Source organism: Dromiciops gliroides, chromosome 1 (assembly GCF_019393635.1).
Source record: "Dromiciops gliroides isolate mDroGli1 chromosome 1, mDroGli1.pri, whole genome shotgun sequence".
Taxonomy (NCBI): Eukaryota; Metazoa; Chordata; class Mammalia; order Microbiotheria; family Microbiotheriidae; genus Dromiciops; species Dromiciops gliroides.
The window spans coordinates 5,204,142-5,222,014 of NC_057861.1; the positions used below are offsets into that span (position 1 = coordinate 5,204,142).

Here is a 17,873-nt window from a genome sequence, read left to right on the forward strand (position 1 = left end):
CGTCCAATGAGGAGCAGCCGGCGCTCCTTCCGGGATCGGGCTTCCGGCCCCTGGGAGCCACACGTGGGCTCCGCCCTCTCGTAATGCCTCGCCGGCCAGTGCGCACGCGCACGCAAGGCTAGCTCCTCCGCCGTCCTGGAGCATCTCGGCCCCAGCCGGCGCGCATGCGCAGCAGCCCGCGTGCAGGCCGGACCGTAACCTGTGTCGGTCAGGGGCGCGGCTACAGGTTGGTACCCCTGTCTCGGGGCGGGAGGGGGGACGCGCGAGGTTCGGGTGGGATGAGGTGTGTTCGAGCGGGCCCGGGCCCTGAGTTGCCCCGCGCGCCGGAGGACGGAAGGCTTCCCGCGCTCCGGAGGCCACTTCCGGCGGCCAGCGGCCAGCACTTCCGGAAGGGGCGGGTCGGGGCGGATGACGTCACTGGCACGCTGCTGCCCCGGCTGGCTTCCCTGTCTTTTTGCCCCGGGCCAGGGAAGGCCGAGCTGGGCACGAGTGCCCGGGGTTCTCCCGCCGGCCCTGAGGGGCTCAGGTGAGTGTCTTCTTCCTCATCGCCGAAGATCACCCTAGCAAGGTTTGGAAGTGGAGGTGTGCCAGAGTCACGTGACTGTTCCCCCCCCCCCATGGTGACCATATTTCCTAATCCTTCTGCCGTCAAGTAACCGAGCATTTATTAAGCACCAACTGAGTATCGGGAACTGTGCCTGGTAATACGAAACCCAAAGGGACACCGGCCTGGCCTCAGGAAGCTTCCAGTCTGTCAGAAGGAGCAATAAGAACAACATATAAGTAAATAGAAAAATATACTGAGCGAATACAAAGTCCGCGGGCAGGGCGGGCGATCTTCAGAGTTTTAAGGATGATTGCTCAAGTTTTAGGGCTCTCGAAGCTCTTTACACACAGCATCCCATTAAACCCTTCACCGCAGCCCTGGGAGGAAGGTGGACGGAGTAGCATGAATTAGCCTCTGCGTTTCACAGATGGGAAAACTGCGGGCAATGTGACTTCTTGGGACCCCAGAACTGGATGGTGCCTTAGAGAAGAACCCTTCAAGTGTCCCGGGATACAGGCGCCCATTCACCCGGACTGACAATTCCCCCCTTTTTGGTCCTACTTTTCAGTGGCTCTAATGATGGTGGGTCATCTCTCCCTTACAATGAGCCATCCCATCTCTCCTCTTCTGTCATCTTGAGCCAAGTAACTCCCATTTCTAGAGTGTTGAAAGTTCAGTTCGATTCAGTAAACACTTTTAGAGCATCTACCGTGTGCCCAACACTATACTAATCTCTGAGGATACAGAAAGAGGCCAAAGACAGTCCCTGCCCTCAAGTAATTTACCGTCTAATTAATGTTGGGGGCAAAGTGCCAACAAATACAGACAAGGCAAGCTGTATACAGGAGAAGTAGGAAAAAGGCATTGGCATTAACAGGGCTTGGAGTTAGGGAGATCAGAGTTAAAACTCAGGCTTAGCAGTCGTGTGACCCTGGTCAAGTCACTTACCCTCTGTTTGCCTTTGCTTTCTCCTCTGTAAAGTGGGGATAATATGCCACATAACCTTCCAGAGTTGTGAGGGTCAAGGAGGTGATAACTATAAAGGGCTTAGCAGCGTCAGGCACATAGTAAGCTAAATAAATGTTAGCTGTTATTATGTGCTTTTTTTGTTGTTGTTGTTTTTAACTATGTTCCCTTCTAAGTATACTTATGAGAGCAGTGTCAAAGAGAAACCATCTGGGCAGCCTATTGATTTAGAAAACCACAGATGAACATTATTTATGTTGTATTGTGTTTTTATTTTGTTAAACGTTTCCCAATTACATTTTACACTTCTAAGATACTCTACCAACATGAATTGGAGCAAATTTGTGGGTCTTTAGGCATGATATAATTTTCCACCATTGATTTGAAAATGACAAAGAAAGTCTAGGAATTGGTCATTTCCGTATTTACACACTCATCAGAGAACTTTTGAGAAAATGCTGTCTATGGAACACTGCATCCCGATTTCTGAGTGGGGACTATAAAGAGGAAGGTGTTTTGGGCTGTTTGAGGGAAAGTGGAGGAGGCTTTTAATCAGGCCTTTGGGACCTTGATTCGGGCCCTGGCACCTAGTATAAGTTCATCAAATTGAATATTATACCAGGGAGCTTTGGCAAAGGCATTCTGTATATTAAAATTCTCTAGGACTTTGTGGGGCATTGGATAAAGGTGGGGATCAAAGACAATTTGAAAATCCCCCATTTAGGGAAATAGGGGGATGGTGCTTGGGATAGATATAGAGAAATTGTGAAGAAGTGAGAGATTTCAGCAAATGGGCAGACCTTGGCTTCTGACGTGTGAAGGCTCTGGGCTTAAGCCGACATCCTGAAAGAAGTATGTTGACAGGAGACTCTAGGGCACTGGTGTGAGGCCAGGCCTGGAGATACTTATCTGGGAGATGATAAACTCTGAGCAAATGAACTTCCTGACAGATTGAGGGTAGCAGAGTCTAACACAATTCTGCCATCCTGAGCATTGGGCCTTGAGTATGGATGGAGGGCCTACTGTGTGCTTTATTCCATGCCGAGCAGTTCAGTCCAACAGTCATATGTATATATCTGTGTCCACTTCAGGACTGTTGGATCTGTGATGTCACTGATGGGGGTATTCCCTCCTCAAGTGTTCCATGAATCCTTCCGGGAGCACTCACCCACTGGGCTTTGCGGCTTCCTCTAATGATCTGTCAGTTGGTCCGAGCACTTATTAACCATTTATTCCACGCCTAGCATGTGTGGGGATATGAGGAAAGGCCCCTGTTATAGGCACAGGCCTCTGGGTGTCACTTCTCTGAGTGACCCGCCCACTTCCTTTTCTCTTCCCAGAAGAGGACACTGGGTGCCCATACGCTGTAGCCAAACCCCTACCAAGGGTCTTCCCGTTGCTCTTGTGACATCACTGGAAGAGTATTGATGTGAAAGTGACGGGGCTTGGGGCCCCTGCAACTGCTGGTCACTTTCTCAGATGCAATTGGCCTCTTCGCTCCTGTTGGGTGATGGGCCCAGCTCATTGTCCATCTGAGATACAGGTAATGAGGGCATGCTAGGGGACCGAGAGAAGGGAGGGGAAGGAACGAACTGCGTCATCAACTGGGTGTTCTGCTGGTCCTTTGTGAGTGGTCATGGGTCACACTGTCATGATCCCGGCTTCCATTCAGTTGGCAGAATACCATCCACCATATGTCGTCCTCGAGTAGAATTTGTAGGGAAATGTCTCTGGGCATCTTCTTCCGTGATATTGTTGAATGCTGTTGGGGAGTGTGGATCTCCCTATCTTACGCCTCCCAGGAATCCTCAGGCGTATGGGGCAGAGGTGCTCCTGTGGTTTTATCTCTAGGAATGTTTAATGATCTTGACATAAGTATGGCAGAGGTCTTGTTGAAGAGAGCAGCCCATGGAGCGGGGCAGTACTTTTGCATGTAGTAGGCAGCTGGTAGAAGTTCATCAAATTGAATATTATATGTGTGTGTGTGTGTGTGTGTGTGTGTGTGTGCATGTGCATGCACGCATGCTATATTGTGACAGAGTCTAGGTTCTGTTGGAATTGGCACAAGGGATAGTTGTGGGCTGGGCCAGCCAGGGAGGCTTCATGGAAGAAGTGAAATCTGAGCTGGTATTTACGTTGAGTTGGGCTGGGGGACGGGGCATCTCAGATGGTAGCACAGTCCTGACGCAGAGGCAGGTTAAGAGACTGCACTGACTAGAGCAGAGGGTTTGGCTTCAGCAAGCCTGAGTGGAAAGGAGTTAGAAACCTGGGTTCAAATCCTGCCTTTGCCACGTGCTTATCTGGAAGATGAGAAGGTCTGACTCAATGACTTCCCATGATCTCTTCTATCCCTAAATGACATGAAATTCAGCTGGGGCCAGTTGGTAGAGGTTACTGAATGCCAAGCTAGGAGTCTGGATGGGAACCAGGAGGCAATAAGGGACCGTCTTATTTTCTTAAGCTAAGGAAGGACATGATGAAAACAGTATTTTGGAAAGATTTGTTTGGCAGCAAGCAGGATGGGCTGGAAGGGGGAGAATCAGGAGGCAGAGAGACCAGTTTACAGCCTGATTGGGGTGGGAGGGAGAGGAGGAGAGGGGAGGGGGGGAGGGGAGGAAGGAATGATCCAGAGAGACAATGAAGGAAGAATCAGTGAGATTTGGGGAAGGTCCAAGAGGGGAGAGCCAGAGACCCCTTGTCTGTGTCCAGCCTGGGTGCTGGGATGTCTGGGGAGGTGTTGGCATCCCCTAGGATTGAGAGCTGGTTGAGGGGAAGCTGAGTTGGCAGTGCCTCCACTGGGAATCCACTGGGGTCTAGAACTGGGGGGGAGGTTGGGATGGAGAGTGGAGAATTGCTAGACTTGCTGACCCCACCCCTTACTGCTGTCATTAGACTCCAGGCTCTGTTGCTTCTGGCCTGTGAGTTAACTACTTCCCCTCCCTGGGTCCCAGTTTCCTCTTCTGTAAAGTGAGGGACCAGACGGTCTCTGAGGCCCCTTGTAGCCCTTCCTTTTGGTCTGGAGTCAGAGAACCTGAGTTCTTCCTATATGTGTGGCTTATGACCTGTGTGACCTTGGACAAGTCCACCTCCTCAAGCCCTGCTTTCCTCCTCTGTGAATGGTGGGAGCTGGACTTGACAGCCTCTGGGGTCTCTTCTGGCTGGAGGTGGAGGGCCCTGGGAGAGTTCCTCTTGAAAGTGATTTATGCATGAATGAAGAAGTGAAAAGCATTTGTGGAGGGCTTCCTGTGTGCCAAGCACTGTGCTGACCTATGGAGAGACAAGAGGGTAAACAAGACTGTTCCTGCCCTGGAGGAGTTTGCGTTCTGGTGGGGGGCGCGCAGCCCATGTAAGGGAGCTATGGCTGGAGAAGGGATTGGGGAGAGTCAGGGATGGTGAGGGACAGCCTTAAAGAGCCCATCCCACTGAGCTGGACAATGCCCCTTCTTTTCCTTTGAAGCGTGTTTGTATTGTTCGTTATATTTGACTGACGCCAGCTTCCCTCTCTCCTTTCTCCCCTAGGACTCTTTCCTTTCAGAATTTAAAAACCCAAACTCTTTAATGTCCAGTAATCCTGTTCAAGCAAAGCAAGTACACTCTGGCCACGTCTGGCATGTACCGCCTTCCGCATCTGAAATCCGTCACTGTTTCAGTCAGCACTGGCTGCTCGCTTCATCACCTGGAGCTGTGACTGCTCACTTCACATAACAGTCTTCGTAGGACTTTCAAGGTTGGTTTTTTTTACAATGTTGTAGGTGACTCAGTGGGTAGAGGGCCGGTTCTGGAGTCAGGAAGACTCAAAGGCAGCCTCAGGAGCGTATTGTCTAAGTGACCTTGGGCAAGTCACTTCACCACTCTCTGCCTCGGTTTTTCAGTTGTAAAATGGGAATAATAATTGCCCCTCCCTCCCAGGGTTGTTGTGAAGATCCAATGAGAGAATGTTTAAAGCACTTTGCAAATCTTGAAGTTCTGTATGAATATCAGACGCTACCACCATCGTGAACAACAACCCTTTACTATTGTCATTAACAACAATCAGTTATTTTCCTTGTTCTGCTCACTTTCATCTGTATCGGTTCGTATGTCCTCCCATATGTCTGGGACTCTATTTTTATCACTTCGTTACAGTGCAGTGGTAGATTCCATCGCATTCAGACACTGTCATTGCTTCAGCCTTTCTCCACATCGATGGGTTACAACAGAAAGTCCATACGAGTCCTCTTCCCTTGTCTTTGGTCTCGATTAGCCTAGCGGGAGAATCACTGGGGCAAACCATTTGTGGCTGTTTGCGTCTGGTTCAGAATTGCTTTCCTGAATGGCTGGAGCACCGTGGCCTGTTCTCGCCCCTCCAACCTTTGTCACCTTATTTTTGGGTCATCCTTGACAATCTGATGAATGTGAGGTGGAATGCCAGCATTGTTCTGACTTCTGTTTCGCTTCTTCTTAGTGATGTGGAGCATTTTTTAATATGGCTGGAGGGGACTTGTTTTTCTCCTAGTGTACCGTGAGAAGGCGATTTGGAACTATCCCCAGAAAGACCCCGCTGTGCCAATACCAGGCCTCTACCACAAAGAAATCAGAGAAAGGGGAAAAGGACCCGGATGGACAGAAATGTTGGTAGCAGTCTTTCTGTGGTAGCCACAAACTGGAAACTAAAAGGCTGTCTCCCCCCAGGAGGGGATTGGCTAAACACATCGTGGCATCCAAATGTCAGAGAAGAGTATTGTGCATTTAAAAAATGATGAGCTGGACAAGTTCATTCTTGGTTCTGTTGTGAGTGTGACTTTAGGGAGCTCACTTAACCTCCTTTTGCCACATTCCTGTCTGTAAAATGAGGAGAGGTCATAGAGATGATCTCTAAGGTCCCATTGGGATAGAGGCTAGAACCGGGATTTCATTGGTATAGGGAAGTGCTGAGTGAGGAAACTCCCACTACTGATGCAGGTCAACACCTCCTTTTTAACCATGAAAGTCTTCTAGGGCCAAACTGGATAAGTGACTTGTCTAGGGTCACACAGCCAATCTCTGTCCAAGGTGGGACTTAAATCCAAGTCTTTTGGCTTCAAATCCAGTCGTGTGTCTGAAGTTCTCAAGCCTTTTGGTCTTGGGGCCGATTTAGACTCTTTTTTTTTTTTTTAGTGAGACAATTGGGGTTAAGTGACTTGCCCAGGGTCACACAGCTAGTAAGTATTAAGTGTCTGAGGCTGGATTTGAACTCAGGTACTCCTGACTCCAGGGCCGGTGCTCTATCCACTGTGCCACCTAGCTGCCCCTACCACTTTAGACTCTTAACAATGATCCAGGACCCCCAATGAACTTTTGTTTATGTGGGTTGTAGCTCCCCACATTTACCGTGTTAGGGATTAAAATGTTTTAGTATTATTGTGAGAGTTGTTTTGACTTCGTGGGTCCCCTGATGAGGTCTGAGGGACTCCCATGGATTTGTGGCACCCCTTGAGAGCTGCTACACTGCCCTGTGCTCCTGCTGCTGTCCCTTACAGGTCTTTTGTCAGGGGATGCTCTAAGAGGCCCAGCCGGACAGAAACAGGGGCCTTCTGATTTCACTTTGAGGGTGCTGTCTCCGAATGACAGACAGGCCTTGACTGCCTTCTCAGCAGACTGCTGGGCTGTGGCTTACACTCTGACTCCTTCAGGCTTCTCACTATTATAAGGTAGGATTAGAGGAGAAATGTAAAGTACAGGAGAGATTAGACACTTAGTTGGCTAATCTGTGCTCCAAATCGCTGTTATAGCCTTGTTCCAAAAGAGTAGGGTGAGCAGGCACTATGTTAATTCTTGGTTCCAGTTAGTTAGCTCCTGGCCGATCCAGCATTAGTCACAGGCAAAGAGGTGATGGAGACCAGGGGAGAGGGAGGGAGGAGGAGCCATTTGGTGGAGGTGCAGCTGGGCTCACTCTTCCCAGGAGTGTCCTGGAAGAAAGCAGTCCTCCTTCTAGTAATGCGGTTTTGATTCTCTCTACTCTGGTGTCTAAATACAGATAGGGATCTACATTCAAAAACCCACATGCAGATTGGATTCAGTCAGGGCTGACTTTGAACAGAGATAATGCCTTGGAATGTGACATTTGGGGGAGAGAGAGAGAGAGAGAGAGAGAGAGAGAGAGAGAGAGAGAGAGAAACAGAGACAGAGAGAGAGAGAGGGAGAGAGAGAGAGGGAGAGAGAGAGAGAGGGAGGGAGAGAGAGAGGGAGGGAGAGAGAGAGAGGGAGAGAGGGAGAAAGAGGGAGAGGGAGGGAGAGAGAGGGAGAGAGAGGGGAAGAGAGAGAGAGGGAGGGAGAGAGAGAGAGAGAGAGAGAGAGGGAGAGAGAGAAACAGAGACAGAGAGAGGGAGGGAGGGAGATCACCTGTGTGAGGAAATTGGAGTCTTACTGTAGGGCTGCAAGAAGCTTCTGTCTTTCTCTCCATTTCAGGGCAGGCTGGTGAGGGCCATGGTTGACTCTGGTTCTTCAGGGAGGATTAGTATTGAGAAGAGCCAGGAAATAGGCAGCATGCACGTGCCTATGTCTGGGGCTGCTTGGCCCTTGGCCAAGGTCCCGCTACCAGTGTTGGAGCATAGAAGGTGGGCCATTGATTACAGTGAACTGTGGCTTCTCCGCGTGGCTCTGTTTGCCTTGAGAGAAGAGTTGAGCAGAGTTAGTGTGGGAGGCTCTGCTCTGAATGTGGGGCCACCTGTGGCATGGGCTTCTTATCTCTGTGCCACGTGTGGTCAGTGGGGTATGTGGCTGCATATGCTCCGCCCCCAGGCCCAGCATATATCGGCTGAGAGTAGAATGTAGCAGTGAGTGAGAATCCAGCAGAGTGGGAGGCTCAGGCGCGGCCTAGTGTGACTTCCTGAATTGTGGCCACAGCTGAGACTGGCTCCTGGTTTCCCTTCTCATGCTGGTCAGTTTAGTTCAGCCTCTTCATTTTAGGAGGGACTTTCTGAAGGTTGCCTAGCTAATTCCCATCTAGGCTAAGACCAGAAACCAGCTCTCCTGGCCCAGTGATTTCTTTTCCATTATGGTGTCTGCCATTTTTGTTTAAAATGTAAAAAATCCAGTGCTTCTTTTTGACAATAATGAAGTCCTGGCCTAGGACAAAGCATTTATGAATATCTTTCTAGCAGTATAATGTTATGTTTTTCTTCTAGTGACGATATGAAATTACTCTTAGAATAAGGTTGGAGAGCTAGGAAGGGCAGGCCTTTAGGAGCATGGCCCCGGGCAGAGGTGTCATTCAGAAGCTTACAGTGCTCCTGCGTTTCAATCTATACCAAATTCAAATGGAATTGGGAAATATTTAACAAAATAAATAAAAATACAATTATATAGATAGACACAAAACATACAAAACCACAGATAATGTTAGTATGTGGTTTTCTAAGTCAATATGTGGCCACAGGAATACTTCTGTATGGTTTAGTGGTCTGTTTTTTCTTATCTTTTAATGCTTTCTAAATAATATTTCATTTTTTCCCCTGTTACATGTAAAGACAGTTTTTAAATTCTAAAAATTATATTTTCCCAATTATATGTAAAAACAATTTTTGACATTCATTTAAAAAATTTTTGAGTTCCAAATTCTTTCCCTCCCTCTCCTTCCCCTCTATGACATGGTAAGCAATTTGATATAGGTTATACATGTGTAGTCTTGCAAAACATATTTCCATACTAGTCATGCTGTGAAAGAAAACACACACCAAAAAAAACCCTCCATGAAAAAAAATTTTAAAAGTGAAAAATAGTATATTTCAATCTGCCCTCAGACTCTGTCAGTTCTTTCTCTAGATGTGGATAGCATCATGGGTTCTTTAGATCATTATATTACTGAGAAGAGCTAAGTCATTCACAATTGATCATTGTACAGTGCTGCTGCTGTTACTGTGTATACTCTTCTAGTTCTGCTCACTTCACTTTGTATCTGTTCATGTAAGTCTTTCCAGGTTTTTCTGAAACCACCCTGTCTTGTCATTTCTGTGTTTTCATTTTTTTTTTTTTTGTGAAGGGTTAAGTGATTTGCCCAGGGTCACACAGCTAATAAGTATTAAGTGTCTGAGGTCAAATTTGAACTCAGGTCCTCCTGACTCCAGGGCCAGTGCTCTATCCACTGCACCACCTAGCTGCCCCTGTCTTGTCATTTCTTATAGCACAGCAGTATTCCAACACAATTGTCTACCATGACTTGTTCAGCAGTTCCCTGTTGATGGGCATAATTTCCAATTCTTTGCCACCACAAAAAGGGCTGCTTTAAGTATTTTTGTATGAATAGGTCCTTCCCCCGCCCCCCCCCCCTTTAAAATCTCTTTGGGATATAGAGCTAGCAGTGGCTAGATTGCCTTAGGGCATAGTTCCAATCCAGAGTGGGTGGATCAGTTCACAATTTGGGAGCTCTTTGGGTTTGACACCTCCAGGTTAGTGGAAGGAGCCTGAGGCCCTGGGTTTGCATCCTGGCTCTGCTGCTCTCTGTTGGGTGACCTTGGGGAAGTGGCTTCTCCTCTCTGGGCCTTAGTCTCATGGTCTTCAGATCCCCTGTGTTCTGATTGTTTGATTTGATGATCCAGTCATCTTAATAACACCAGAGTGAACAGATGTCTTTTAGAAGGGAATAGGTGGCTTAGGGGAGAAATGATTGTTTTGGCAAGGCACGAATGAAAATGAAAATGGCCGGATAATTGAGATGGTCTGGAATTTCTGGTGAATGAATGGCCTGTCCTGGGAACATCGAATATTCATTAGTCAGCGCAGTGCCTTTTGGGGGGCTTCTCTTTGTACTTGAGTGAAATTCATGAGCAGAGCAACTGCAGAACTACCGCTTATTCCTTTGTGAATAAAGTCCTGAATGAAACCGTTTTTTAACATCTGCTTTCTTAGTGAAGTGAAAAGCGCCTCCTCGTCTTTCTCTGGGTGTTTTGCTACTCTTGAAGTTGGGGTGACACATTAGAATTTGACCTCTGAAGACACAGCTCTCTTGAAATCTCTTGTTATTACTTAATTCTCGGCAACTTTGAGGTGTAAAGTAAGACCTTGTTAGCTTGGTCTGCTCTGTGGAGAGTGGCAGAATCTTTCTTTTGTAAATATGCCTACCACAAAGCCCTTTTAATGTCTGAGCCATTTAACTGTACTCAGTAACAGAAATGCTGAGAGCCAAAAAAAGCAGCCCCTTGGAACCTTGAGTAACCAGCCAACTGGCTAACAGTGATCAGTGGCGATGGACTGGCAGGCATGCTCATCATTAAAGTGAAATAAATACAGGAGAGATGACCTGAGCTGCTTTTGAGCGTGGTCCTGTTTCCCGAGACGGGTAAATGCCCAGAGGACTAAATACTTCTTTGTATTCTATGTATTCTTTGTCTTAGCAGATTTTTTGTATGTGGCAGAGTTGGCCGAATGTCACATTTGGTTCTATGAAAACACATTTTCTGCTCATATATATACACACACGAAACAAAATGCCGCTAGCAGACTCCTGGGCCGAGTGTGAACGCTGCGGAGGCTTATGGGGAAATGTCCAGTTTGTGTCTGCCAAGCCAATGGACATTTTGGCAAATAGATTAGAACATGCTAATGATGTTATGGAAAGATGACTCTAGTATTTTACAGTGTGCATCTACATAGGCTTTCCCAAATATTACGACTGGAATTGAAATGTGTCAATATTGCCATTTAATAAGGATGATCTCAACATTAACTGTGATGGGAAAGGTGTGTGGGGGTCCTTAGGAATTCCTCTGTAAAGAATTACACTCTCACACACAGTGCAGTTAGGATTAAAATGGTCTTTTATTTGGCCCTAGAGAAAGTGACTGAGGCGTGAGTCGAAGACTTTACCCCTCCGGAGCAGGTGAATTAGAAACATCCTCCTCCCAGAACAGAAGGAAGGCAAAAGCTTTTATAGAGGAGAGATGAGGTGACCACCTGAAAATGGAAAGTTCCTTTTTGGGGTGAGGTGGGCTGGGGAAATCTTGGATGCTTGTCATATTGCTGAGAGTCAGGGGGATTTTTTTTTTTTGGAATGATGGTCCGGGTCTCTGGGGTTATCTCTGTCTCTTAGGGTCAGATAGTAGCCACATTTAAGTGACTTTCTTGCTATAGAATTTTCTCTCCCCTTCCTTCTTAGGTATGTCTGTCTGTCCTGATATCTAGTTGGTCAGTCTAAACTTTAATAGTCTCTTGATTCCTCCATATGTCTGTCCTGTTATCTGGTCATCTTTGGTTTTGCTTCTCACAGGAAAAACTTCTGAATTATCCTAAGCCCATGTCATTAACCATTATGATGGAATGAGAATGAAAATAGCACAGGGAAGAAACAGTGGAAATGAGCGGAATTGCTAACTTATTTGTTGGTTGGCTAGTTGCTTTCTAAGCAAGTCAGTGTGATGGATAATAGTCAATGAATTTGACTGAGGCTGACCTTCAAATGGTCCGGACTCCAGAGGCACCATTTGTTCTTGCCTTTCCTGGGAGGAGAGAGCATTCCCATTGGGGATGTCTGTGTAGGTGGGTGCCTGCTCTTTACTCTGTGTACATGTAAAATAAGCACTTGATTGGGACAGCAGCTGCTCTTTTCAGGGCCTGTTAAAGTTTGTTACTGCCTCCTACATTCCTAATCAGCCTGGAACCTTTAACTCTGACAGAGAAAGGCCATTTCTGATGCTCAGCCCTCAGACTTGGGCTGCTGCCTTTTCCCTGTGTTCTTGGACATTGGTGTGCCAAGGCATCTTCATGGTTTCTGTCACCTTCCGCCATTGTTCTCTAGAACAGTAAGGGTTGGTTCCCTGGATCTCAGAATCTTAGCATGTGAAGGCACCTTGTCCATCTTACTCCTCCAGGAAGCACATTCAGGGCTGATGGGGGCCTATCCCCAGACCTTCTTGGGGATCCTCTCATGGGTGGGTCTGTTCAGGCCTTTGTTTGGTCAGACTTGGATATCCCGTGGGCGGCTCTTCTGTTGGCCAGGCCTCTAAGAGGACCTTCTGCTCTTCTCGATTGGATTTTGTCACTTGCTGATCAGTCGGGACATCGCGGGACAATGTGTTGCCCAGTAGCCGAATTCATCGTGTCTTCAGGTTGTCGTATCTTTGGATATGGATAGGGCTTCCTGCAGGGGCGGGGGGCTGGGCTACGCCCTCAGTTTTCTTCGGGCTTGTCCTGAATAACCAGCGGGCCCCTCCCCAGGGTGATGTGGACATGGTGATCTTGGGAGTACTTGGCAGACTTTACCGGCCGCAAAGCAGGCACCACGCTGCCCAACGAGCCTGCTGCTCCTCCTGGTCCACCCTGGTGAAAGAATGTGGGAAGGCGTCATCGGTCTGGCGTCGGGAAGCCCAGATGAGGCCTGTGGTGGGATGCCAGGTGGGCGTGAGCCGGGGCTCACTACCAGCCCAAGATCCTGGCTCTAGCCCAGACTTTAATTCAGCAGCCCTCCACTGGGCAAGGCATCGCGTGGGGTGCTAGGCACACACCAAGGTGAACAGCTGCTACCCTTAGGGAGCTTCTGTTCTGCTCCTCAGGTTTTTGAGGCGCCCAGAAAAACTTCTGCTCATCCCTGAGGGGGGAGCCTGGCTCAGTCCTTTCCTGCCCTGGCCGTGTGCTGTGCTCAGTAGACAAAGCACCCTGGGGCTCTGGTCGGAGCTTGGCTGCCTGCTCCCTCTGCCACATGAAATTTGCACAGGAAGCCAGGGGCACAGGGCAGGCCTCTGTGCTTGAACAGAGCTTTTTCAACAAGACACCTGGGAAAGGCTGTGAAGGTGACCCAGCAGCTGAGAGGAGGCCCAGTTGGGCTTCTGTGGCCACGGACTCTGAGACTTTCCCAGTCTCCTTCCTCATCGACAAGTATTTGCCAGGCCCCTTGTTGGGGTGCTTTGGGCCCTCTCTTTGGCTGCGTGCCCCTGGGTGGCCCCAGGAAGGTTGCTGCTGCTTTCTTTTTTGTCACATGCAGAAAAATGGAATCACTTGAATTCTAGAGGCGCGCTGTCTCCCCAAAGCACCTTCTGCCCCTCTCTTGGGAGCCCTGGTCATCCTTGGCCCTTCATTTGTAAGGGCCTCTTTTTTACCTTCCTGTTCTGGGGCGAGTCTGTTTGCTAGACTGGGAGAAAAGTGTTTCTCTCCTAATTATCATAAAGTAGCAAGACGGTGTCCTTGAGTGAAGGAGCGTGACCTTTGGCAAATCCCCTGCCCGGGAGCTGCTGTTTCCTTGGCTGCAAACAGCCATCATACTTGTCCTGTGCACCTCGGTGCCCCGGGGGAGTGTGCTCACTAAACTGGGAAGCCCTCTATTGATTTAGTAGTAGATATTTATTTTTGTTGTTGTTTTTTGTGGGGCAATGAGGGTTAAATGACTTGCCCAGGGTCACAGAGCTAGTGTCAAGTGTCTGAGGCTGGATTTGAATGCAGGTCCTCCTGAATCCAGGGCCCGTGCTTTATCCACTGCGCCACCTAGCTGTCCCCTAGATATTTATTGTTGACCATGCTATTAGATATTAGCTATTATTAGATAGCATTTCTCAACCTTTAAAACCTTCAGTCTTTACAGTTGTAATAATTACTCTCCATCTCCACTCCCCCCCATCCTTGCTTTTTTGTTTTTTAAACAAAAACAACACATTGTTTTTAGTGGACCATGAAAGCAATTCCCGTGTGGTATTTGAATCAACTCCAGCGCTCCATTGGGTCTTGCAGGTGGCTGAGGGCCCCAGAACGCTCCTCTGGCCAGTGCTGAGCTGCCTTATTCTGTTGGTCTGGGAAGGCGCTGTCACAGGGGACTGTCCTCTGAGCACCACACTTACCAAGGGTGGGGAGGCTCAAGACCAGAGGCTTGACTTCTGGGGGTGATGTTTTTAACCCCAGCCAGTCTCCCATTTCAGACTGGATGTCCTAAAATATCTGAAACTCCACGTGTCAAACTCAGTTATCTTTCCCCCCAAATCTTCCCCTCTTCCTTCCAGTCTCCCAGGCTCTCAGCCTCGGTGTCAGCCTCAGATACTCAATCTATTTACCATCTCCTGCTGATTTTACCTCTGTAACATCTCTTGTTTATGCCCCCTTTTGGGGGTGCCACTGGGTGGTTTGGTGGATGGAGCACTGGCCCTGGAATAAGGAAGACCTGAGTTCAAATCTCATCTTAGACACTTCCTCGCTTTGTGACCCTGGGCAAGTCATTTAACCTAATAGCATCTACCTCCAAGGGTTTCTGTGAGGATCAAATGAGTAATATTTGTAAAGCACTTAGCACAGTGCCTGGCACATAGTAGGCACTTGATAAATGCTTCCTGCCTTGCTTCCTTCTCCCTTCTCTCCTCCAACACTGCCACAACCCTGGTTCTGACTCATCCTTTAAAAGTCTCTCATAGCCTGGGACCTGCCCCTCTCCAGTCTTACACCCAGTTCTCCGCTGCTGAAGTCCCACCGTCTCCAAGCAGCCTTTATCTTTGTACCTTCAGTTGGAGATGACCCTTGGTTTCCCCTGCCTGTATCCTGTCTGTCCATAGTTGTTTGCCTGTTGTCTCCCTCATTAGCCTATGAGCTCCTCGAAAGCAGGGGCTGTTTTCCTCACCTTTGGCCTTTCTTTCTAGCCCTGGTGCCCAGCACAATGCCTACCTAGTACAGAGTAGATGTTCAGCGCTGTTTGAGGGACTGACTCATGTAGGCTGTCTACTAAGGCAGGGAAAGGCAGTTGGAGGAAAGGGCTGACATGGAAGAAGTCAAATAAACATTTGTTACTTAGTTAAAAAATAAGGAAATTTGTTGGGACATGTGAAAGGCTGTTGTTAAACAATTATTATTAATGGGGTGAAAACCTGGTCACGGTTGAAATCCAATGATATGTAATCCCTTCAGAGGACTCAGCTCACTTATTATTCCATAATTGCATTTAGCAGACAGAAACGATTCTCCTAAGTCTTATTATTCAGACTTGTGGTGCTTCCTCATTAAGTTCTGACTAAAAGTGTAAAGAGGGACTTGTCCGCCCAGTGGTGGATGTGCTTCTCCTGCTGAGGGCTCCATGTTGGCCTTGGATGGTAAGCTCATGCTCACTCTTCAGGGAACGCTGCTGGACCAGCAGGCTCATCGAGTGCTGGTGCCTCACACTCAGGTCTGTGGCCTTGACTCCCCTCCCCTGGTTGGGAGCCCTCCTGGGAGTCAAGGACACTCCCAGGGCCAACGTGTAGCAGCAAAGCACGTGGGTGTGTGCTGCTCCCATCCCAAGCTTCCCCTGCATCCCCACGTCAGTCCTAGCTCTTGATTCTGCTCGTGAGTGGATGCCTCTCAGACCTGTGTGTCCAGTCCTGTCTTTCTCCTGAGCTCTGGCGTTCCCAGTTTTTCAGTGGGCATCCAGTGGGGGTCTGGTGGGCACTTTAAACTCGACACGGCCACAAAACAGCTCTTTCCCCCTTCCCCATCTTCCAAGCCCCTTGCCTGATCCACCCCTCCTCCTAGATGGGTTTCCGGTCCAAGGCATCACCTTCCATCTTGTCCCCCAGGACCTTCTCCTCTCAAACCTCCATATTCAGTCAGTGGCCAGGGTGCCTTCCTCTGCTCACGTGCACCCCCTCAGAGTCCAGGTCCTCATCCTTTCTGGCTGGGATTCCTGCGTGCTCGCCTGTAGTTGGGAGGACACACTGGACTTGGGGGTAGGAACTAGTTTTTGTCTTGTATTCCTAGTGTCTGACACAGCGCCTGGTGCCATTGCTTCTCAAATGAGTGAATGAATGAATGAATGTACCCTTCAGGAAGAACTGCCTTTTGGTTGGTAGAGCCCCAGATTCTGTCCCTGACAGGACACTGAGGGACGGGTTATGAGAGGTCACTGCTCTACCCTCAACCTGAGCTTTATTCTCAGGTTGAGAAGCATCCCCCCCCCCCGCCAGACATTTGGTTTTCCTAATAATCCATTATAAATCTGCCATCCATGAATTCCTCTAAACAGTTTATGAGGGGCATAAACTGACATCTGCTGGAGCATTCACAATCTCTCTCATTTCTCTCTCTCTCAAGCGGCACAGCTAGGAACTGCTTGACTTAGTGATAACTTCATCCTTCAAATGGTGGAAGAACAGGCAAGGGCAAAGACTTTTCTGGAGCTGATGGTCACTAATTGAGGAGCTGATTGCTAGGGTGGAAACTCCAGGATTTGTGGTAGCGAAGGGGAGGAAATTCTGGCAGAGCCTGCCATGTCCGTCCCCCCCCCCCCCCAGGTTTGAGGAAAACAGACTTGAAAAGGTTGAGAGGGAAAGAGAGAGGATCACATGGAGTTACACTATGGGGGAAGCCGGCCTCACAGGGGTGGGGTCCCAGGATCATTGGATTGAAGATTAGGGCTGACAGGGACCCTCAAGCCCTCCGACTCCAAGCCTTCACTCTAAGGATGAGGAAACTGAGGCACAATTTCAGTTCAGTGACTTTCCACACAGCCACTGAGTGGCTCAGGTGGGTTCGTGACTGCAAGTTGTAACGATTGGCATGATGCCACCTGCTGGAGACTTACTGTAGAAAAGTTCCGCCATGAAAGGAAGGTCTTCGAGGGCAAGAACATGCGTCTTTTCTTTGGTGTCAGGAAGTGACGTTTGCTAGTGGGAGGAAGAAGGAGGAACCTGGCGCTCTGACTGGGGCTTTTTCCTTTGGACTCTGGTGGAGAGTGGAGCTAGAAATGTGCTTTCCCTTTAATAGATAGGAATCTAGGCCTTTCTCTCTCTTTACTAAATTCTTATTCTCCTTAATAAATGCTTAAAAGCCTAACTCTTGCTAAAGCTTATCATTTATTGGTGACCACTCATTAGATATTTTAGACAGTTTAGCTAGAATTTTAGCCCCTAACAAAGTGCAGTACCCTGTCTGCACTCCATGCTCTTCTCTGCCTTCAGCACGCTGCTCTGCGATGAAATTCTGAAGCCACATAGGGAAACAATTCCAGCAGGGAGGAAAAATGAGATGTTTGAGAAGTGACTGATGTTGGTACACAGGAAACTCACCAACCAATTTAGATTTTAAAAGGGAAGGGCCAGAAGAGGGAAGTGAGGCCTCGGAACAGAGGATGAGAACCAGAGGCTGCTCTAGTTGTATAAAGACCGTGTCAGGGCAAAACTATTTATAGCAACTCTTTTTATTGTATCAAAGGGTGGGAATGAAGGGGGTGCCCATCGATTGGGGAATGACTGACCAGCCTAGGGCCTTTGAGTGTGATGGAATATTATGCTATAAGAAATGAAGAAGAGAGACTTGGGACACAGGAACTCAGGAGAACGGTTTTTACAAGGACACTTGGTAAATGTCTGGTGATGGACTTGGGTGCAAATGGAGATATTTTTTGTGCATCACCAACATGGGAATGTGTTTGCTTGACTGTGCATATGTGTTATGAGGGTTTTGT

The 17,873-nt window shown here is 48.4% G+C and overlaps 1 protein-coding gene across 3 annotated transcripts in view; it reads left to right on the forward strand.

Moving 5' to 3' along the window:
* Positions 1 to 403: 403 nt before the first annotated feature.
* GNB1L (G protein subunit beta 1 like) overlaps positions 404 to 17,873 on the forward strand; it is a 159,125-nt gene continuing 141,655 nt past the window's right edge. The window contains exons 1-2 of one of the 3 annotated variants that reach the window (XM_043975344.1): positions 404 to 526; positions 5,033 to 5,240. The gene's annotated coding sequence lies outside the window, so the exon portion shown is untranslated. Of the gene's footprint in view, positions 1,130 to 5,032; positions 5,241 to 17,873 lie in introns of those variants that run through there. The other 2 variants (XM_043975342.1, XM_043975345.1) reach the window with 2 other exon arrangements.